The following is a 23,561-nucleotide window of genomic DNA, read 5'->3' on the forward strand; positions in this document are numbered from 1 at the left end:
CCTCTCCTCTTCTTCCTCCCTCTTCTCCTCTCCCTCCCTCTCCTCTTCCTCCCTCTCCTCCTCTTCCTCCCCCTTCGTCTCTTCTCCCTCTTCTCTCCTTACCTTCTCCTCTTCCTCCCTCTCCCTCTCCTCGCCTTCTCCTCTTCTATCCCTGCCTTTCATTGTCCCTCTGCTGAGGTAAAATCCCACAGTCTGAAACACACACTTCTCCCTATGGCCCTTAAAGTGTACTGCCAGGTACTATAATGTAATCTTTAGTCTGATGTATGGGTCCCAGTAGTAATGTGCTGATATGATGTCTGTGTTTGGTTGTGCTAACGTGGAATGTAAGGTATTCAGCAGTTCAACAGTTCAGCAGAGAGCACCTATGTGTCTCAAATGCACCGTATTCCCTACATAGTTCACTACTTTTGACCAAAACCCTGGTCAAAAGTAGTGCACTAGTGTAGTGAATGTGATGTGATTTGGGACGTTGGCCTAATGTTGTGGAAAGAGTCATCCTTTGCTGCCTAACCTATTCCGGATCCACTGGGGCTCATAGAAGCAGTAAAACTTCTGCATGTTTATGCAAATGTGTGCGCACACACACACACACACACACACACACACACACACACACGTATAGATGTGTGGTTTTCAGTGTAAATCGATTTAATCACCTTGAAAATTAAAGCAACTGAACTGAAGAAAAATAAACATATTGTTTGTTTTTTAATTTACCATTTCGTATCTGCTATCTTTTTTGTATGTTTTGCCCTTTCAAACTGTGTATACTTCTATATGATAGTGGATGTACTTTCCCTTTAGCATCAGTCCTCCCTGTTGCATGATGACACACGAGGCCAGTAAGGTTTAGGTCTATATATAAATGTCCATTTCACATCCCACTTAAAGCAGCAGCATTTTGGTGAAGTGGTCCCTGTTGCATGATGATACAGGAGGCCAGTAAGGTTTAGATCTATATATAAATGTCCATTTCACATCCCACTTAAAGCAGCAGCATTTTGGTGAAGTGGTCCCTGTTGCATGATGTTACAGGAGGCCAATAAGGTTTAGGTCTATATATAAATGTCCATTTCTCGTCCCACTTAAAGCAGCAGCATTCTGGTGAAGTGGTCCCTGATGCATGATGATACCAGTAAGGTTTAGGTCTATATATAAATGTCAATTTCATGTCCCACTTAAAGCAGCAGCATTCTGGTGAAGTGGTCTCGTCCTGATTTATATGTCCTTGGATGTCTGTGGGGTCCATCCATCTCTCCTCTATAACCACTTGCACACTGACGTTGTTCATTAAACAGACAAGACACACTTACATTCCCCTTCCCTGATCACAGCCAACAAACATATTTTAAATTAAGAATTAATACAATGAATTATAACAGAATAAAATAGAAATACTATTTTTCCCTCAACTTGTGTGTCACAGAACGTGTGGAACCGCTGTCGCATAACAAAAACATTTTATTTTGAAACAGAGCCCATGTCTTAGTTTTTAAGCCCGTGTCTTCGCTATAAAAGCATTAGAATCTTCTCTTTCCGATCATGTAAAGAAATAACAAATCTGACCTGGATGATTAAAAAAAAAATCCACGTTGGATGTGATCGCACTCGCTTTCTCTCCTTTCAAACTCCCCAGCAGTTATTTTGGCTGAAGACAGACAGACTCCTAGCGATGTTTTTTATTTTACCCAATTTCGTAGTGTCCAATTGTTGTAGTAGCTACTATCTTGTCTCATCGCTACAACTCCCGTACGGGCTCGGGAGAGACGAAGGTTGAAAGTCATGCGTCCTCCAATACACAACCCAACCTAGCCGCACTGCTTCTTAACACAGCGCGCATCCAACCCGGAAGCCAGCCGCACCAATGTGTCAGAGGAAACACCGTGCACCGGGCAAGCTTGGTTAGTGCACACTGCACCCGGCCCGCCACAGGAGTCACTGGTGTGCAATGAGACAAGGACATCCCTACCGACCAAACCCTCCCTAACCCGGACGACACTAGGCCAATGGTGCTTCGCCCAACAGACCTCCCGGTCGCGGCCGGTTACGACAGAGCCTGGGCGCGAACCCAGGGTCTCTGATGGCACAGCTGGCGCTGCAGTACAGCGCCCTTAACCACTGCACCACCCGATGTTTTCAAGTTAGAAAAGTATTCGTATTAACCCATGTATTCACTTAATATAAGGGCCTGTGGATATTTATCTGTCTAAATCAAGATAAAACTATGAGATGTAGGTTCCCCCAGGCTAAATGCTGAAGCAGTTCTGCATCAGTAGACTAGAACAGCTCAAGGACAGAACTACACACATGTAAATGGAGAGGATAAATGCCTTTTAAGCGTTTCTGTGAAGCTTTGTGATTGACAAGGAGCAGTTTGAACATTCTATTGTTGTCTGACATCAAACTTCTCCTTGTCAATCACAAAGCTTCACAGAAATCAAATCAAATCAAATTTATTTATATAGCCCTTCGTACATCAGCTGATATCTCAAAGTGCTGTACAGAAACCCAGCCTAAAACCCCAAACAGTAAGCAATGCAGGTGTAGAAGCACAGTGCCTAGGAAAAACTCCCTAGAAAGGCCAAAACCTAGGACGAAACCTAGAGAGGAACCAGGCTATGTGGGGTGACCAGTCCTCTTCTGGCTGTGCCGGGTGGAGATTATAACAGAACATGGCCAAGATGTTCAAATGTTCATAAATGATCAGCATGGTCGAATAATAATAAGGCAGAACAGTTGAAACTGGAGCAGCAGCACGGTCAGGTGGACTGGGGACAGCAAGGACCTGTCTACGATACTGGTTCCCAATTGGGGATCAACCCTCCCACGTTCAGCTGAAACGGTGGCGCATGGAACGCAAAAATATTCTTAAAAATATTTAACCTCCACACATTAACAAGTCCAATAGCTCAAATGAAAGATAAACACCTTGTTCATCTAGCCAGCAAGTCAGATTTCTAAAATGTTTTACGGCGAAAACATAGCACATATATATGTAAAACCACCACCAGACACAGCTCATTTCAATAGCCAAAACATGCAATCAACAAACGCAGGATTAAAAAATAAATCGCTCACTAACCTTTTGAAAATCTTCATCAGATGACAGTAATATGACATATTACACAGTACATATTTTTTTTTTTCAATAATATGCCATTTATATCCATAAATGTCCATTTACAGTGAGTTCACCTTCAGAAATTACTCAAAAATGCCCGCAGGAAATCTATGTAGCGCGGCAAAATAACGTAAATAGACATCATAAACTTTGACTAAATATACATGTTCTACATATAGTTAGAAAGATACACTGCTTCTTTATGCAACCGCTGTGTTAGATTTATTTTTAACGTTACAGAAATCGCACACTATTCCATATGCTGAGACAGCGCTCAGTTCCAAGCTACATTTCCACGTAATGTTGGAGTCAACAGAAACACAGATTTAAGCATAAATATTCCCTTACCTTCGATGGTCTTCGTTCAGAATGTTCTGGAAGGCTTCATACTTACCCAATACATCGTTTGGTTTCAAGTCTTGCGTCTTTTATATTAGCTACTGCTAATAACATCAGCTGAAATGCACCCAAAACGTCCTCTGGTCCGGATAAGTTGCGCATCAAAACTTCAAAATTACACATTATATGTCGACTAAACAGGTTAAACTAAGTGCAGAAGCAAGCTTTATGATGTTTTAGACATGCAAAACAAACTTCAATTCAATCGGCCATCGTCTGCCCTTCTCTTGAGTGCTGGAAACAAAGGAATGGCTGGGACCAATTCGCGCCCATACGCACAGCCTATTCTCTCGTGCACGCACTAATTTCCCATAGGGTCAATTCTCGAAGGAGGCAAATACCTTTTCACTGCCAAGTAGCTCATCGTTGGTGCGCTGCACTTTAAAATATCCTCTTTACACAGTCGGAGTGGATTGGTGTGGCTCATATGAATCCTTCATTTGACCCGTGTCTATAGATGTTGCAGAAACATCTCAGTTGAATGAAGCCATCTGCATAAAGTAACTGTCTTCATCTGAGGCTTATAGTGAAACAGTAAAGTGGTGTGAAAAGGGATGTGATGAATGGGGTCGTGACACGTTTCAAAGTACTTGTTGACTTTGAGATTGGTGTCATTGCTGTAGTGAAGAGATCTGCAGTTCGCTATTCCGCTTGAATGAAGGCAACCAATTATCTTGATTTGGCTTGATTTTACTGTCAGTGCTTTGTTGAGTGCTTCCCCTACTACGAATAAAAATACATTCAAATGAAATGATATGATTGATGTGAAATGCCAGCCATGCAGGTGTATCTTTCATCTAAGAGCTGTACCACTAACTTGTTTAATCAACTGCCAAAAGTATCAGCCCACATCAAGTGACCTAACATGAGTTCCTGTGTCTGCTACAAGGCTCTCCTCTTCCTCCCTCTCCTCTTCCTCCCTCTCCTCTTCTTCCTCCCTCTTCTCCTCTCCCTCCCTCTCCTCTTCCTCCCTCTCCTCCTCTTCCTCCCCCTTCGTCTCTTCTCCCTCTTCTCTCCTTACCTTCTCCTCTTCCTCCCTCTCCCTCTCCTCGCCTTCTCCTCTTCTATCCCTGCCTTTCATTGTCCCTCTGCTGAGGTAAAATCCCACAGTCTGAAACACACACTTCTCCCTATGGCCCTTAAAGTGTACTGCCAGGTACTATAATGTAATCTTTAGTCTGATGTATGGGTCCCAGTAGTAATGTGCTGATATGATGTCTGTGTTTGGTTGTGCTAACGTGGAATGTAAGGTATTCAGCAGTTCAACAGTTCAGCAGAGAGCACCTATGTGTCTCAAATGCACCGTATTCCCTACAATGTCCATTTACAGTGAGTTCACCTTCAGAAATTACTCAAAAATGCCCGCAGGAAATCTATGTAGCGCGGCAAAATAACGTAAATAGACATCATAAACTTTGACTAAATATACATGTTCTACATATAGTTAGAAAGATACACTGCTTCTTTATGCAACCGCTGTGTTAGATTTATTTTTAACGTTACAGAAATCGCACACTATTCCATATGCTGAGACAGCGCTCAGTTCCAAGCTACATTTCCACGTAATGTTGGAGTCAACAGAAACACAGATTTAAGCATAAATATTCCCTTACCTTCGATGGTCTTCGTTCAGAATGTTCTGGAAGGCTTCATACTTACCCAATACATCGTTTGGTTTCAAGTCTTGCGTCTTTGTATTAGCTACTGCTAATAACATCAGCTGAAATGCACCCAAAACGTCCTCTGGTCCGGATAAGTTGCGCATCAAAACTTCAAAATTACACATTATATGTCGACTAAACAGGTCAAACTAAGTGCAGAAGCAAGCTTTATGATGTTTTAGACATGCAAAACAAACTTCAATTCAATCGGCCATCGTCTGCCCTTCTCTTGAGTGCTGGAAACAAAGGAATGGCTGGGACCAATTCGCGCCCATACGCACAGCCTATTCTCTCGTGGCACGCACTAATTTCCCATAGGGTCAATTCTCGCGGGATTTGAACGATTTGAAGCTCTAATGAAAGAGGACATCTAGCGGAAGAGATAGAAAGTGTCCCCAGAATCATAGCTGGTTGGGAAGGGTGGGGGCCATGACGTCAAAGTTGCTCCAACTTTCATGGCCACAAAAACTGGTTTGGAAGAATGCCTGCCCTGTGAGTTCTGCTATACTTACAGACATAATTCCAACGGTTTTAGAATCTTTAGAGTGTTTTCTATCCAATAATAATTTTTATTTGCATATATTAGCAATTTTTGACAGATTTTTTTTCCAGTTTACTAGGGGTACCCAATCTCTCCAAAGGGGGCGTATGTCTGCCATATCCTTAACAGGTTTTAAAGGCATTTATTTTGTTCAGTATAAATAACACACACACAAGTGATTATGAAATGTTTTCAACAGAGACAGCATGGACAGCTAGCTACAGCTACAAATACAGTGGGGCAAAAAAGTATTTAGTCAGCCACCAATTGTGCAAGTTCTCCCACTTAAAAATATGAGAGAGGCCTGTAATTTTCATCATAGGCACACCAAGCTGCTTACCTATTGCAGATTCAGTCTTCCCAGCATGGTACAATTTTGTTTCTGGTGTCCTTTGACAGCTCTTTGGTCTTGGCCATAGTGGAGTTTGGAGTGTGACTGTTTGAGGTTGTGGACAGGTGTCTTTTATACTGCTAACTTGTTCACACAGGTGCCATTAATACAGGTAACGAGTGGAGGACAGAGGAGCCTCTTAAAGAAGAAGTTACAGGTCTGTGAGAGCCAGAAATCTTGCTTGTTTGTAGGTGACCAAATACTTATTTTCCACCATAATTTGCAAATAAATTCATTAAAAATCCTACGATGTGATTTTCTGGATTTCTTTCCCTAATTTTGTCTGTCATAGTTGAAGTGTACCTATAATTAAAATTACAGGCCTCTCTCATCTTTTTAAGTGGGAGAACTTGCACAATTGGTGGCTGACTAAATACTTTTTTGCCCCACTGTACAATAACCACAAGGCCAGTGTGTGTGTGTGTGTGTGTGTGTGTGTGTGTGTGTGTGTGTGTGTGTGTGTGTGTGTGTGTGTGTGCGTGTGTGTGTGTGTGTGTGTAGTACCCCTTTCAAACCAAGCCGGCGATTCTTTGCTGCCTTTTCTTCATACCTGAAAGGTATTGCCGGCAACAAAACCTATGCTTTTATTTCCGCCTCCCGACCTAGTCATGATTGTGGTAAGGTATTTAAATGTCCCTCAGTATAAACGTTGCCTTTCATCTGACCGTCTTTGTCAAATTCTCTAAAACGACATTGGTGGAATGTTATGGATTATCTTGGCAAAGGAGAAATGCTCACTAACTGTGATGTAAACAAATGTGTGCACAGAATTTGAGAGAAATAAGCTTTTTTTTGTATGGAACATTTCTGGGATCTTTTATTTCAGATCATGAAACATGGGACCAACACTTTACATGTTGCGTTTATGTTTTTGTTCAGTGTACGTACAGTCGTGGCCAAAAGTTGAGAATAATACAAATATTAATTTTCACAAAGTTTGCTGCTTCAGTTTGTATGATGGCAATTTGCATATACTCCAGAATGTTATGAAGAGTGATCAGATGAATTGCAATTATTTGCAAAGTCCCTCTTTGCCATGCAAATGAACTTAATCCCCCAAAAACATTTCCACTGCATTTCAGCCCTGCCACAAAAGGACCAGCTGACATCATGTCAGTGACTCTCTCGTTAACACAGGTGTGAATGTTGACGAGGACAAGGCTGGAGATCACTCTGTCATGCTGATTGAGTTTGAATAACAGACTGGAAGCTTCAAAAGGAAGGTGGTGGTTGGAATCATTGTTCTTCCTCTGTCATCCATGGTTACCTGCAAGGAAACAGTGATAACTAAGTGGCTCGGGGAACAAAACATCGATATTTTGGGTCCATGGCCAGGAAACTCCCCAGACCTTAATCCCATTGAGAACTTGTGGTCAATCCTCAAGAGGCGGGTGGACAAACAAAAACCCACAAACTCTGACAAACTCCAAGCATTGATTATGCAAGAATGGGCTACCATCAGTCAGGATGTGGCCCAGAAGTTAATTGACAGCATGCCAGGACAGATTGCAGAGGTCTTGGAAAAGAAGGGTCAACACTGCAAATATTGACTCTTTGCATCAACTTCATGTAATTGTCCATAAAAGCCTTTGACACTTATGAAATGCTTATAATTATACTTCAGTATTCCATAGTAACATCTGACAAAAATATCGAAAGACACTGAAGCAGCAGACTTTGTGGAAATTAATATTTGTGTCTTTCTCAAAACTTTTGGCCACGACTGTACATTCTAATATTGTTGTATGGTGGTATTATACACGACTGTACATATATTTGGGTAAAGAAATGAAGTCACGCTTTTAGATTAAGCCAAAATTGCGGTGGTTTCAGTTTTATTTCTCCTAATATGTCCTAATATGGTGCGTTACGGTAATGACAAGCACGTGCATGTATTTCCAAAAGTCTAAGTGGACTTAAATGTTAGCAAACTTTTAAATCCTGTTTTATCCAAGGTCTTTACAGGTAATATTGGTGTCTTAGGATGTGGATATTTGTGGTTGTAAGGTATTTATTTCTGGACTTAATGGAGTCCTATGGGGCAAACATCATAATACAATGTAAAGTATCTTAATATGTGAGATATTACACATATCTTCCTTTAAGTGGTGGGTTTGCTTTTTGCTGAAACACAAACTGCCGATTGTGGCTTAAAGTAAATTACATTGGGTTTATACACACCATTTTTATTGACAAACCCTACTTAAATCAAACAACTGTTGTTTTTCACAAAAAAAATTCAATAAGGTTAAGAAGTGGTCCTAATAAATAAATACAATTACCAGCGCAGCACACCCACTGACTATAGATTAGAATTAGCTTATTATAATTAACGAAATTAAGATTCTCATTACTGAAAATGATCGTTAATATGATGTGGTAACGAGAAATGTGTGTTTCGATTATGAGGCCCTTAGCTCAATCTGCAAATAATAGGAGACTGCTATTATGATTCAACAAACGATTGACCACATCATTAAAGCCCATTCATGTCTCCATGTTGATAAGGTAATGGTTGTCACAACTTCCACCGAAGGTGGTTCCTCTCCTTGTTCGGGGGGTGTTCGGCGGTCGGTGTCGCCGGCCTACTAGTCATCACCGGCCTACTAGTCATCACCGGCCTACTAGCCATCACCGGCCTACTAGCCATCACCGGCCTACTAGCCATCACCGGCCTACTAGCCATCACCGGCCTACTAGCCATCACCGGCCTACTAGTCATCACCGGCCTACTAGCCATCACCGGTCTACTAGCCATCACCGGCCTACTAGTCATCACCGGCCTACTAGTCATCACCGGCCTACTAGCCATCACCGGTCTACTAGTCATCACCGGCCTACTAGTCATCACCGGTCTACTAGCCATCACCGGCCTACTAGTCATCACCGGCCTACTAGCCATCACCGGCCTACTAGTCATCACCGGCCTACTAGTCATCACCGGCCTACTAGCCATCACCGGTCCATGTTTCCTTTTGCGTTTGTTTTGTCTTTGGTTCTTTCACACCTGGTTTTCATTTGCTTTCATTTCTGTGTGTATAATTACCCCTGTTGCCAGCTTAGGTTTGTGCAGGATTATTCGTTTCATGTTGCTCGTTGAGGTTGTACCGATTGTGTATAGGTTTAAGGAGCATTGTTTTTTCCTCCTTCCGTGAGTAACTGTGTTCTCTTTTGTCGTGGGTGTTTATTTGTGGATTGTACCTGAACCTATAGGGTCAGGTACAATCCCAAATAAACAATCGAGCACTGCCCGAACAGGGAGAGGAACCACCTTCGGTGGAAGTCGTGACAATGGTTCGCTGACTTTTTCCCAATTAGATTTTTTTTTTTGCCGTTTCGGTAACGAGAAGGCCAAGTGGGGTAACGGGTGTTTTTGAGAATAAGAACCTCTTTCTGAAAGCATAGAAGGAAATACCTTCGCTTAACGTTAGCTCTTCTAAGGACTACTCCTCTAGTTGTTTAGAATGACCTGAGAATTTAATCCGGACACATTTCTGAGAATTTAATTTTGGTAATGAGAATTTTGGTGTGAAAATGCATGAAATTTCAGGTGAAAATGTAATTATTAAAAAAAAAAAATCAAATATTTAAATAGACACTTTGCCATAAACTCATAAACTTTTGATTTTTCTAACTGAATTCGCTAGACATGTTTAAAACGGGTTTCATGAAAATCACCCAAGTGCCTTACAAAACATTTGACATTGTATAGAGGGAACCCTCATCATTCACTACCAATGTGTTGCATTCATCTGGGTGATGCCAAGTGGCTATAGTGTTACACATAATTTAGGCATTGATGCTTTGGCCGCTCTCGCAAATATCTCTAATGTATGAGTGTCTTAATTGCTAGCTCTGTAGGGTCAAGGCCAGGTTACTGTAAAGCACTTTGACTGCGTTTATACAGGCAGCCTATTTCTGATATTGTATTCACTAATATTGGTCTTTTGACCAATCAGATCACCTCTGAAAAAGATCTGATGTGATTGGTCAAAAGACCAATTAGTGGAAAAAATGTCAGAATTAAGCTGCCTGTGTAAACACAGCCTTTGTGACAAAAGGGCTGCTGATTTAAAAAGTGCTTTATTGATTGATTGATTGATCAATGTGTTCTTGTGTTAATGTCCATCTTCAGGTGTTCTTTTGGCCACCTTTATGTGTCTCCCCCCCCTCTCTCTCTCCCCCCCCTCTCTCTCCCTCCCGTCTCCCCCCCCTCTCTCTCCCCCCCTTCCGCCTCTCTCTCTCTAGTCCTACCCCTTTTAATCTCTCCTCCCTCCATCCTTCCCTTCATCTGTCCTCTCTCCCTCCCCCACTACGAGGCATTTTCCGGGGGCTTTTTACCCCTTTACCTGTTAATGAAGAACAGCAGGAAAGAGAAATTAGCACCAATTAATATTAATCAGAGGCTGAGCGCTGGTGAAATAGTGCCCGCTGGAGATAAACTGAATAAAAGATGACAGAAACACAGCACTGATTTAATTTCATGACCTTGTATTTAATTACAGAGGTAGAGAGACATTAAACGTTGAAAACTCATCCACCTATAGACTTGGACATAATGTATTATGCACTGCTCAAAAAAATAAAGGGAACACTTAAACAACACAATGTAACTCCAAGTCAATCACACTTCTGTGAAATCAAACTGTCCACTTAGGAAGCAACACTGATTGACAATACATTTCACATGCTGTTGTGCAAATGGAATAGACACCAGGTAGAAATTATAGGCAATTAGCCAGACACCCCCAATAAAGCAGTGGTTCTGCAGGTGGTGACCACAGACCACTTTTCAGTTCCTATGCTTCCTGGCTGATGTTTTGGTCACTTTTGAATGCTGGCGGTGCTTTCACTCTAGTGGTAGCATGAGACGGAGTCTACAACCCACACAAGTGGCTCAGATAGTGCAGCTCATCCAGGATGGCACATCAATGCGAGCTGTGGCAAGAAGGTTTGCTGTGTCTGTCAGCGTAGTGTCCAGAGCATGGAGGCGCAACCAGGAGACAGGCCAGTACATCAGGAGACGTGGAGGTGGCCGTAGGAGGGCAACAACCCATCAGCAGGACTACTTCCGCCTTTGTGCAAGGAGGAGCAGGAGGAGCACTGCCAGAGCCCTCCAGCAGGCCACAAATGTGCATGTGTCTGCTCAAACGGTCAGCCCAACACCGTGCAGGACCTTTGGCATTTGCCAGAGAACACCAGGATTGGCAAATTCGCCACTGGCGCCTTGTGCTCTTCACAGATGAAAGCAGGTTCACACTGAGCACGTGACAGACGTGACAGAGTCTGGAGACGCCGTGGAGAACATTCTGCTGCCTGCAACATCCTCCAGCATGACCGGTTTGACGGTGGGTCAGTCATGGTGTGGGGTGGGATTTCTTTGGGGGGCCGAACACAGCCCTCTATGCGCTCGCTAGAGGTAGCCTGACTGCCATTAGGTACCGAGATGAGATCCTCAGACCCCTTGTGAGACCATATGCTGGTGCGATTGGCCCTGGGTTCCTCCTAATGCAAGACAATGCTAGAACTCATGTGGCTGGAGTGTGTCAGCAGTTCCTGCAAGAGGAAGGCATTGATGCTATGGGCTGGCCCGCCCATTCCCCAGACCTGAATCCAATTGAGCACATCTGGGACATCATGTCTCGCTCCATCCACCAACGCCACGTTGCACCACAGACTGTCCAGGAGTTGGCGGATGCTTTAGTCCAGGTCTGGGAGGAGATCCCTCAGGAGACCATCCGCCACCTCATCAGGAGCATGCCCAGGCGTTGTAGGGAGGTCATACAGGCACGTGGAGGCCACACACACTACTGAGCCTCATTTTGACTTTTTTTAAGGACATTACATCAAAGTTTGATCAGCCTGTAGTGTGGTTTTCCACTTTAATATTGAGTGTGACTCCAAACCCAGACCTCCATGGGTTGATAAATTTGATTTCCATTGATCATTTTTGTGTGATTTTGTTGTCAGCACATTCAACTATGTAAAGAAAAAAGTATTTAATAAGGATATTTCATTCATTCAGATCTAGGATGTGTTATTTTAGTGTTCCCTTTATTTTTGAGCAGTGTATTTGTATTAATGCACATGTATATAAGGTTATTTAACAAGAAAATGTTGTGGCAACAAACTTTGTTGGAAAACCGTGAATATGGGTGAGGACAAAGACTATAGGCTTAATTCGTCTTTCCGCGATTCCTTGCATCCCACTTCCTTGCATCCCACTTCCTTGCATCCCACTTCCTTGCATCCCACTGCCTTGCATCCCACTGCCTTGCATCCCACTGCCTTGCATCCCACTGCCTTTCATCCCACTGCCTTGCATCCCACTTCCTTGCATCCCACTTCATTGCATCCCACTGCCTTGCATCCCACTGCCTTGCATCCCACTGCCTTGCATCCCACTTCCTTGCATCCCACTGCCTTGCATCCTTCTTAACCTTATTGTAGAAGAAGGTCCAAAGTCCCTCCCTTTCTCCTCAAGGGGTTTGTGAAGGAGGAGAGAGGAGGAGAGAGGATGTAGATCTACATAGTGAATAGGGTTAAGGGCAGCGAGAGACACAGTAATGTAAGGCAAGGTAAGGTCATTGTAAAGCATAGTATTAAGGTAAACTGATGTGCACTCTGCACAGACCAAAGTATATGACCTAGTAGTTACAGCAGTATGTACATCTAGTATATATGTCTGCAGAAGGAAATTAGATGTTAGCTAAATCTGGTACAACACATATTTTCTCAAGTATACTGAGACATATATTTTTGTTGAACATGGTCCCTGTTCAAATAAACTTAATAGATAAATAAATACATTTGCACTAATATGCATTTCTAAACTCAAGAGTCCAGGCTTCCCACTAGCTGAATTTCCAGGCATGCCTAGAATAATGAGGGGGTGACTATGATTCATCTTCTCAGTTCTTGTAAGGAGCATGTATTGCTTCCACCCCCTGCCAGGAACACAGGTACATCATTTCCATGCTCACTGTTATTAAACCGTTTGATCCATTTCACAACTCCCTCCCAGTCCTCTCTGGGCTGGTGCTCTAAAGCTGTATCCTCCCAGTCCTCTCTGGGCTGGTGCTCTAAAGCAGTATCCTCCCAGTCCTCTCTGGGCTGGTGATCTAAAGCAGTATCCTCCCAGTCCTCTCTGGGCTGGTGATCTAAAGCAGTATCCTCCCAGTCCTCTCTGGGCTGGTGCTCTAAAGCAGTATCCTCCTAGTCCTCTCTGGGCTGGTGATCTAAAGCAGTATCATCCCAGTCCTCTCTGGGCTGGTGCTCTAAAGCAGTATCCTCCCAGTCCTCTCTGGGCTGGTGCTCTAAAGCAGTATCCTCTCAGTCCTCTCTGGGCTCTAAAGCAGTATCCTCTCAGTCCTCTCTGGGCTGGTGCTATAAAGCAGTATCCTCCTAGTCCTCTCTGGGCTGGTGCTCTAAAGCAGTATCCTCCTAGTCCTCTCTGGGCTTGTGCTCTAAAGCAGTATCCTCCCAGTCCTCTCTGGGCTGGTGATCTAAAGCAGTATCCTCCCAGTCCTCTCTGGGCTGGTGATCTAAAGCAGTATCCTCCCAGTCCTCTCTGGGCTGGTGATCTATAGCTGTATCCTCCCAGTCTTCTGGGCTGGTGCTCTAACGCAGTATCCTCCCAGTCCTCTCTGGGCTGGTGCTCTAAAGCAGTATCTTCCCAGTCATCTGGGCTTGTGCTCTAAAGCACTATCCTCCCAGTCCTCTTTGGGCTGGTGATCTAAAGCAGTATCCTCCCAGTCCTCTCTGGGCTCTAAAGCAGTATACTCCCAGTCCTCTCTGGGCTGGTGATCTAAAGCAGTATCGTCCCAGTCCTCTCTGGGCTGGTGCTCTAAAGCAGTATCCTCCCAGTTCTCTCTGGGCTGGTGCTCTAAAGCAGTATCCTCTCAGTCCTCTCTGGGCGGGTGCTCTAAAGCAGTATCCTCCCAGTCCTCTCTGGGCTGGTGCTCTAAAGCAGTATCCTCTCAGTCCTCTCTGGGCTGGTGCTATAAAGCAGTATCCTCCTAGTCCTCTCCGGGCTGGTGCTCTAAAGCAGTATCCTCCTAGTCCTCTCTGGGCTTGTGCTCTAAAGCAGTATCCTCCCAGTCCTCTCTGGGCTGGTGATCTAAAGCAGTATCCTCCCAGTCCTCTCTGGGCTGGTGCTCTAAAGCAGTATCCTCCAGTCCTCTCTGGGCTGGTGCTCTAAAGTAGTATCCTCCCAGTCCTCTCTGGGCTCTAAAGCAGTATCCTCTCAGTCCTCTCTGGGCTGGTGCTATAAAGCAGTATCCTCCTAGTCCTCTCTGGGCTGGTGCTGTAAAGCAGTATCCTCCCAGTCCTCTCTGGGCTGGTGCTCTAAAGCTGTATCCTCCCAGTCCTCTCTGGGCTGGTGATCTAAAGCAGTATCCTCCCAGTCCTCTCTGGGCTGGTAATCTAAAGCAGTATCCTCCTAGTCCTCTCTGGGCTGGTGATCTAAAGCTGTATCCTCCCAGTCCTCTCTGGGCTGGTGCTCTAAAGCTGTATCCTCCCCGTCCTCTCTGGACTGGTGATCTAAAGCAGTATCCTCCTAGTCCTCTCTGGGCTGGTGATCTAAGTCAGTATCCTCCCAGTCCTCTGGGCTGGTGCTCTAAAGCAGTATCCTCCCAGTCCTCTCTGGGCTCTAAAGCAGTATCCTCTCAGTCCTCTCTGGGCTCTAAAGCAGTATCCTCCTAGTCCTCTCTGGGCTCTAAAGCAGTATCCTCCCAGTCCTCTCTGGGCACTAAAGCAGTATCCCCCCAGTCCTCTCTGGGCTCTAAATCAGTATCCTCCCAGTCCTCTCTGGGCTCTAAAGCAGTATCCTCCCAGTCCTCTCTGGGCTCTAAAGCAGTATCCTCTCAGTCCTCTCTGGGCTCTAAAGCAGTATCCTCCTCAGTCCTCTCTGGGCTGGTGATCTATAGAATAATGTTGGCGTGCAACGGCAGTTGCCCATATCCGTATTAGCGACCAGAAAGCACTTCTTTCATTTTCTACAGTTTTGCCTGGCAAAAACAATGTAGCCTACGTTCATATTATCCATATACAATACAGTTTAGCAATCTGCTACGGAGCCATCTTTGCTGATATTGTAGTAGCAAAGGGATGCGAATGTGTCTGTAATGGCCTACTACTGTCATGGAGTTGGAGCTGTGTGAGGCCACGCAGTTGTGGGTATACAGCAAGGGGGGGGGGGGGGCAAAGTACAGCACGCCGGGAACTTCAATCTCTCCCGCTAGACAAAAACGATCTATCTATATATGGAGTCGTCGTTGTGTTCAAAACGTGAGAAAAAAGGTGTTTAGCTCGTCCGTTAGGGTGAGGGCTCTGAGAAACACCGCGGCTACTAAGCATACATTGTAAGCAGGTTCTAATGATGATCTTAACGCTACGAATGCTCTGGGAGCTCTGGGAAACAAGGCTCTGGCTAAAGGAAAGAATGCTGGTCAGTTACTCATACTGGGCTGTAATGAAGGTGTCAGAGTCTATCTAGAGGAGAGCGAAGGAGTCAGGCGCAGGACACAGGTAAGAGTAAAACCACTGTGTTTACTGAGCAGAACACGTGTCAAACTGTCAGAGTCTATCTAGAGGAGAGCGAAGGATTCAGGCGCAGGACTGAGCGAGAGTCAGAGACCACTATGATGATGCGTTTCATGGATCCTTTTGGTCTTCTTCGAGTGCCTCTTAAAGGGAAAGTAGTAATCCCCCCCCAAAAAAAGTAACGGAAAGTAATCAGATTACGTTACTGCGTTCGGGTAATCCAAAAGTTACTTTACTGATTAACATTTTGGACAGGTAACTAACTTGTAACTGTAAGGGATTATATTTAGAAAGTAACCTACCCGATGCTGCCCATAGCAATCATACTAAAAACCAAACAGTGCCGTGTGTCTGAGTGCGTGTTCCATGCCTGCCTCTTAGCCTAGTTTTAGATAAACATCTTTCTGAGGCTAATAGACCTACTTCCACAGTGTCTTCTGTTCTCCTGGGATGGGTTGTTCCAGTCCTAGTTTTCTCCTTTATGTGACTGCCAAAACTGCCAAACATACCCTACTTCCCTCATTCTCTCTCTCTCTCTCTCTCTGTAACACGCAATCACAGACTCTCACTGGTGTCTTGTTAATTACACACACACACGCACGCACGCACGCACGCACGCACGCAGGCAGGCAGACAGACAGACAGGCAGACAGACAGACAGACAGAGATGATAGGTTACACAGGGCTATGAAGAGGGGGAAAGGGGTGGAAGGCAGTGAAGTAGAGAGGGAGAGAGAGACAGAGATAGATAACTGACATGATAGGTTACATAGGGCTATGAAGAGGGGGATGGAAGGCAGATGCGGTAAGGTAGAGAGAGAGGTAGTGAGGTAGAAAGGGAGAGAGCGTGTGATAGAGATCTAAGGAATCCATTTAATCCATGTCACCCTGGCTGTCGCAGCTCCTGCCCTCCGAAAATGTGTTTTTAATAACAAACTGGGAAATATGAAACACAGAGAGAGAGAGAGAGAGAGAGAGAGAGAGTGAGAGATTATACCTTAAATAATCAATTATAAATGCTTTGGCTGAGATCAGGGCACAAGCCTGGCTGGCTGAATGGCTGCACTAGGGCATCAAGGATAGAGGAAGAGGAGGAGAGGGTAAAAACAGATAGATAGGAAGGGGAGAGAAGGAGGCCATGGAGGATAGGAGGAGGGGGAGGAGGCAGAGGAAAAGGAGAGGAATATGACCAGGGAAGGAGTGAATGAGAATGAGGAAGCCTTAAGAAGGGATGTGGAGGGTAGAGGGGAGACGGGAAGGAGGTGGGAACAGGCCCAGGGAAGGAGTGAATGAGAATGAGGAAGCCTTAAGAAGGGATGTGGAGGGTAGAGGGGAGACGGGAAGGAGGTGGGAAGGAGGTGGGAACAGGCCCAGGGAAGGAGTGAATGAGAATGAGGAAGCCTTAAGAAGGGATGTGGAGGGTAGAGGGGAGATGGGAAGGAGGTGGGAACAGGCCCAGGGAAGGCGGAACAGAGTAGAACAGAGCAGTAGCAGAATGAGAAACAGGGTAACATGTAACAGGCTTCACTATAGGGTCCTTTCAGCATGCATGCCCGTGTGTTAAAGCTTTCAGTCAGATCACTCCACTCCGGGGTTCAACTACTATTTGACATATTTCAAATACTGTTTCTATACTTAATTGAGCTTTCCTGATGTAATGGAACTATTAAAAAGGTCTCAAAAGTCCAAACCCCGCCCATCTCCCATAGGCAAAGCAAACCCTCAAAGTATTTTAAACGATTTCAAATAGTATTTGAACCCAGGTCTGCTCCTCCTCCACTCCGTACTCAAGGCTGCATACTGAGGCTCCGTGCCTGCCCTTGACCGGTGGTACTTAGTTCGAGGATGTTTCTTCTTAGGATACCGACGGCCCTGTCACAGATACTGTTAATACACAGGCCTACCGCGGGTGTCACGACACACATTAGCTAGCTGATTACCCACTAGCGATTATCTTTCTTAGAGATCAGTACTTCTCTGATTAGAGTCTATGCAAGCCCAAATGCATTTAATTCATTCTTAGTAGTATGCTAATGTAAACATTGTAACTGAGTTTTAACGTTGGTCCATTGGTCCACCTATTAGTTAACAATCAAACACATTTCTCATGTCCAATAGCATTAAGTTAATTCAATCAAAAAACAAAGCAAATTTTATTGGTCGCATACACATATTTTGCAGATGTTATCACAGGAATAGTGATTAAGGTTCAGGGCACGGTGCTGGGCGGAGGCCGGCTAGTGGTGACTATTTAACAATCTAGAGATAGAAGCTGTTTTTCAGTTTCCCGGTCCCAGCTTTGATGCACCTGTACTGACCTCACCTTCTAGATGATGATGGTGTGAACAGGCTGTGGCTGAGGTCCTTGACGAACTTCGTGACCTTTCTATGACACCTGATGCTGTAGATGACCTGGAGGACAGGCAGTGTGCCCTCAGTGATGCGTTGGGCTGACCGCACCCCTCTCTAGAGAGCCCTGTGGTTTGCGGATGGTGCAGTTGTCGTACCAGGCGGTAATACAGACTGATTTGTGTAGATCCGATAATTTTAAAAAAAATAAATGGGGCGGGGGCTTGTCTAATATGCGCGTTAAGGTCACTAATGGCTGTAAGCGAACCAGTGATGCGCGTTTGGAGCAACGCTGTCTGTATACCAATGCTCGAGCCTGGGCTCAGCCAGTCGTTCACATAACAGACTGCAGCACGCGACTAAAGAGAAAAGAGACAACTAACATGCTGGTTATGGCATCAGCACGCGCGCTGGTAAGACAGCGGAGAGTGGAAAGGCAGTTACAACACTAGCGCGTCCCCTGAATGACAACGAAGAGATAGGTGGGAAGCCTGGAGGGTGAGAAGGTGATGAAGGGTACTTCATGAGCTGGAACCCGAAAAACAACTGGCATTTGGAAAGTTTGAAGTTTGAACAAGAATTGTTAGCATTGTTAAGTATCTTCCTACAGTAAGTTAGCTGGATCTAATTCTCTGTTAGCTAGCCAAGAGAAATGTTTATCAACATTAGCTAATTTAGCTGATCAAATAATTGAGTTTATGGTGAAAAGTATAATCAGATGAGGTAACGTTGCCGTTCCTTCCCGTTCCTCAAGCTATAACGTTAGTGGCTCACTGAACCCTGGAAATCTGTGTGAAATGTTAGTAGTTAGTTCATTAGCTAGTTAGCTAACTAGTTATCTATGAACTAATGTTTTCCCTCTGTGGTTCATTTTCAGAATGAGAGAATTCAGGTGAAAATGAGTCGTTGCTTGTTAATAAATCAAGTGGATTCAGGGAGTGTAGTTGGAGCTGGGCCTGGCTTAAATAGAGGTGAAAGAAACACCACCACTCTATCCCTCTTTCAATACAGTGGATAAAAGGGGTATGGCAGGTGTACTCTCTGCATGAAAGAGATCAATTATGCCAACAAAGGGTATCATGCTCTGCTGGCACATTGTAGAACAGATGTCAACAGGGAGAAAGTGTACAATATGATGTGTAGCCCAAAGATATTGCTTTAGTTGTGTTGAACTTGACAGTAACACGTGTGTGTGTGTGAGTGAGGGGGGGGGGGATTATTCAATTTTTTTACTCAGTGAACGTTATTTTTGCACACATGTAGCCTTGTGCACTTGATCGATGTCTAATATTGTAGCCACTATAATAGAGCAAAAATAGAATGCCTGTTTGTTTCATTCTATTTCTACTTTAAGAAGGTTTTTTTCCCCCAAGTGCAATATTTAGATGTGTGCGGTCACAAGCGTTCTATTATAAAGACTGTCATGGCTAACTGCAATATTAGTGTATTGTTTTTCCTCAAGACTTGAGTGTCATTTGCAGTAAAGTCTAGGCAACAAATAACATTGGACTGTTTTCTTTACGTTTTTTTTATCTGTGAGTTAGGTTTACATGAACCACTTTTTATTTTACACACAGAGACTGATCATGTAGATCATATTCTTTGTTGTTTAATTAGTTAAAACCTGCATTTCAATAAAGGATCCAGTCTAAAAGTCACTAGAAATTAGCATTTTAAAGCAAAAAAATATATATGTATATTTTATTATCACCTTTTTTGGGCCCTCACCAGTTTGCATCCTTGGTGTTGAGGATGAACGTAGTGGAGGTGTTGTTTCCTACCTTCACCAAATGGGGTCGGCCCGTCAGGAAGTCCAGGACCCAGTTGCACAGGGTGGGGTTCAGACCCAGGGCCCCGAGCTAAATGATGAGCTTGGAGGGTACTATGATGTTGAAGGCTGAGCTGTAGTCAATTAATAGTGTTCTTACAAAGGTATTCCTCTTGTCCAGATTGGATAGGGCATTGTGCAGTGCGATTGGTCGATTGGGTCATCCGTGGATCTGTTTGGGCGGTATGCAATGTTATTTTTCCTTACCTAATTGACTATTACACACAGAGTAGGACATACAGTAGAAGGTCAGTAATACAGCTGTTGGATACAACACCTCATGACTCTATTTAGTTACATACCACAGTGGTAACACTATCTGGTTAATACAACATGTACACATCAGGTTGGTCGTAATATTGATGTGTTGAGGACCGTCGGACCGCCCGAGCGCTGTGTGTCTGTGTGTGTGTGTGACCAATCGTCGCAGGGCAATGACAAGAGTAATACGGGGAAATGGAGCTCATTTCCCTCCGACAGGCAAGGGCACACTGATGACAGATGTGTGGTCCCTCTGCGTCGCTCTGCGCAACGCAACGCCCCTCTCTCTCTGGGTGCGTCCAAAAAAAAGACACCTTACGCCCTATATAGCGCACTACTTTTGACTAGACCCCACAGTGCACTATCAAGGGAATAGGGTGCCATCTGGGATGTGGTCTAATGAAAGCAGGAATCATGTTCAGAATTGTTCCCGCTCTCTGCTTCCCAACACACCTCATTACTAGTTCATTAACAACCCTTTAACTCTTGTTACAGTGGCTTGCGAAAGTATTCACCCCCCTTGGCATTTTTCCTATTTTGTTGTCTTACAACCTGGAATTAAAATTGATTTTTTTGGTTGGGGGGTTGTATCATTTGATTTACACAACATGCCTACCACTTTGAAGATGCTAAATATTTTTTATTGTGAAACAAATAAGAAATAAGACAAAAAAATGGGAAAACTAGAGCGTGCATAACTATTCACCCCCACAAAGTCAATACTCTGTAGAACCACGTTTTGCAGCAATTACAGCTGCAAGTCTCTTAGGGTATGTCTCTATAAGCTTTGCACATTTTGCCACTGGTATTTTTGCCCATTCTTCAAGGCAAAACTGCTCCAGCTCCTTCAAGTTGGATGGGATCCACTGATGTACAGCAATCTTTAAGTCAAACCACAGATTCTCAATTGGATTGAGGTCTGGGCTTTGACTAGGCCATTCCAAGACATTTAAATGTTTCCCCTTAAAACACTCGAGTGTTGCATTAGCAGTATGCTTAGGGCCATTGTCCTGCTGGAAGGTGAGCCTCCGTCCGAGTCTCAAATCTCTGGAAGACTGAAACAGGTTTCCCTCAAGAATTTCCCTGTATTTAGCGCCATCCATTATTCCTTCAATTCTGACCAGTTTCCCAGTCCCTGCCGATGAAATGGTGTTCTCAGGGTGATGAGAGGTGTTAGGTTTGCGCCAGACATAGCATTTTCCTTGATGGCCAAAACGCTCAATTTTAGTCTCATCTGCCCAGAGGACCTTCTTCCATGTGTTTGGGGAGTCTCCCACATGCCGTTTGACAAACACCAAATGTGTTTGCTTATTTTCTTCTTTAAGTAATGTTTTTTTTTTCTGGACACTCCTCCGTAAAGCCCAGCTCTGTGGAGTGTATATGGCTTAAAGTGGTCCTATGGACAGATACTCCAATTTCAGCTGTGGAGCTTTGCAGCTCCTTCAGGGTTATCTTTGGTCTCTTTGTTGCCTCTCTGATTAATGCCCACCTTACCTGGTCTCTGAGTTTTGGTGGGCGGCCCTCTCTTGGCAGGTTTGTTGTGGTGCAATATTCTTTCCATTTTATAATAATGGATTTTATGGTACTCCGTGGGATGTTCAAAGTTTCTGATTTTTTTATAACCCAACCCTGATCTGTACTTCTCCACAACTTTGTCCCTGACCGGTTTGGAGAGCTCCTTGGTCTTCATGGTGCCGCTTGCTTGGTGGTGTTGCTGACTCTGGGGCCTTTCAGAACAGGTGTATATATACACTGAGACACTTAGATTGCACACCGGTGGACTTTATTTAACTAATTATGGGACTTCTGAAGGTAATTGGTTGCACCAGATCTTATTTAGGGGCTTCATAGAAAAGGGGATGAATTCATGTTTTTAAACTTTTTTTGAAACAAGTCATTTTTAAAAATGTCACATCACCAATTTGGACTATTTTGTGTATATCCATTACATGAAATACAAATAAAAACCCATTTAAATTATAGAATTATTATTGCAAAATAGGAAAAACGCCAAGGGGGATGAATACTTTTGCAAGGCATTGTACATGTTACCCGTTTGATACTGAAAGGGGTTCACCTAGGGGTCATGAACCAAATGAACCAAATGTTTGATATATTATAATAATTGATTATGCTCATGTTGTATTAATAGAAGGGGAGGGGTTATAAGACCCCTCCCTCCTTACATTTATAGGGTCCTAGACTACAGATTAACAATATATATACATTATGAGGTTTAATATTGTTTCACAGTACTTTTCTAGGCTCTCTGCCTCTTGTGAAGAAACAGTCTGAGCAATGTGTGACTGTGAAGACAGAACTCTGCAGGGGAGTGTAAGAGATAAGAGATTAGTCAGACATTCCACTATAAATCAACTTGGACATTTACTGCTAAGCTTTTAGATAGCTATATAAACAAGAGTTTTAGTGTTGAGTTGGCATGGTTTTGGTCTCAGGAGTAGAAGATAATGACGTAGGCAGTGACATCACTAGAGCTGGACCTTGGGTTTAATAAAAACAACTTTTTTCTATTTTGTAGAACTTACTCAGAAACATGCGTTTATGTTCCTGTTGTCAACTTCTGTCTGCAATTGCATTAATAAAGGTTTTTGAACGATTTAATTAAAGATATTGTCATAATGCTAATTTCACCAGTGAGCCAATGATTGACAAGGAACAAGGAAACGAACCCCAACAATACGCACCCTTAATTAGCACACAAACACATTTGAGGGTGAAAACAGGACGTTGTTTATTTCTGACACACCTGCTCCCAACTGAGCTGTGAGTGAGGCCGTGCATGGAGACAACAGACATCCTGTGGATTAACAGAGGGGACAAGGTTTCTCCTCAAGGCTTGCATCCCAAATGGCGCCCTATTCCCCATGGGGCTCTAGTCAAAAGTAGTGCACTATGTTGGGAATAGGGTACTGTTTGGGACACAGACGAGGTCTCTCTTCTTCTCTAGCAGGTAGACAGAGAGGTTGTTTGAGGTGACTGTGTCGGGATGACCCTCTCACTCTGGCCCTCTGTCGTGATGACCCTCTCACTCTGGCTGTCTGTCATGATGACCCTCTCACTCTGGCTCTCTGTCATGATGACCCTCTCACTCTCTGTCATGATGACCCTCTCACTCTGGCTCTATCAGGATGACCCTCTCACTCTGGCTCTCTGTCATGATGACCCTCTCACTCTGGCTCTATCAGGATGACCCTCTCACTCTGGCTCTCTGTCGTGATGACCCTCTCACTCTGGCTCTCTGTCATGATGACCCTCTCACTCTGGCTCTCTGTCGTGATGACCCTCTCACTCTGGCTCTCTGTCATGATGACTCTCTCACTCTGGCTCTCTGTCGTGATGAACCTCTCACTCTGGCTCTCTGTCATGATGACCCTCTCACTCTGGCTCTCTGTCGTGATGACCCTCTCACTCTGGCTCTCTGTCGTGATGACCCTCTCACTCTG

The 23,561-nt window shown here is 44.2% G+C and overlaps 1 protein-coding gene across 2 annotated transcripts in view; it reads left to right on the top strand.

The window, feature by feature from the left end:
• LOC110528579 (acid-sensing ion channel 1B) overlaps positions 1-23,561 on the top strand; it is a 337,502-nt gene that overhangs the window by 27,538 nt on the left and 286,403 nt on the right. Inside the window, exon 1 of one of the 2 annotated variants that reach the window (XM_090241993.1) lies at positions 15,325-15,644. The exons of the other annotated variant lie outside the window; for it this stretch is intronic. The gene's annotated coding sequence lies outside the window, so the exon portion shown is untranslated. Of the gene's footprint in view, positions 1-15,324; positions 15,645-23,561 lie in introns of those variants that run through there. 2 annotated transcript variants of the gene reach the window in all.

This window comes from Oncorhynchus mykiss, chromosome 7 (genome assembly GCF_057628025.1).
Source record: "Oncorhynchus mykiss isolate SJ-2025 chromosome 7, ASM5762802v1, whole genome shotgun sequence".
Lineage (NCBI taxonomy): Eukaryota > Metazoa > Chordata > Actinopteri > Salmoniformes > Salmonidae > Oncorhynchus > Oncorhynchus mykiss.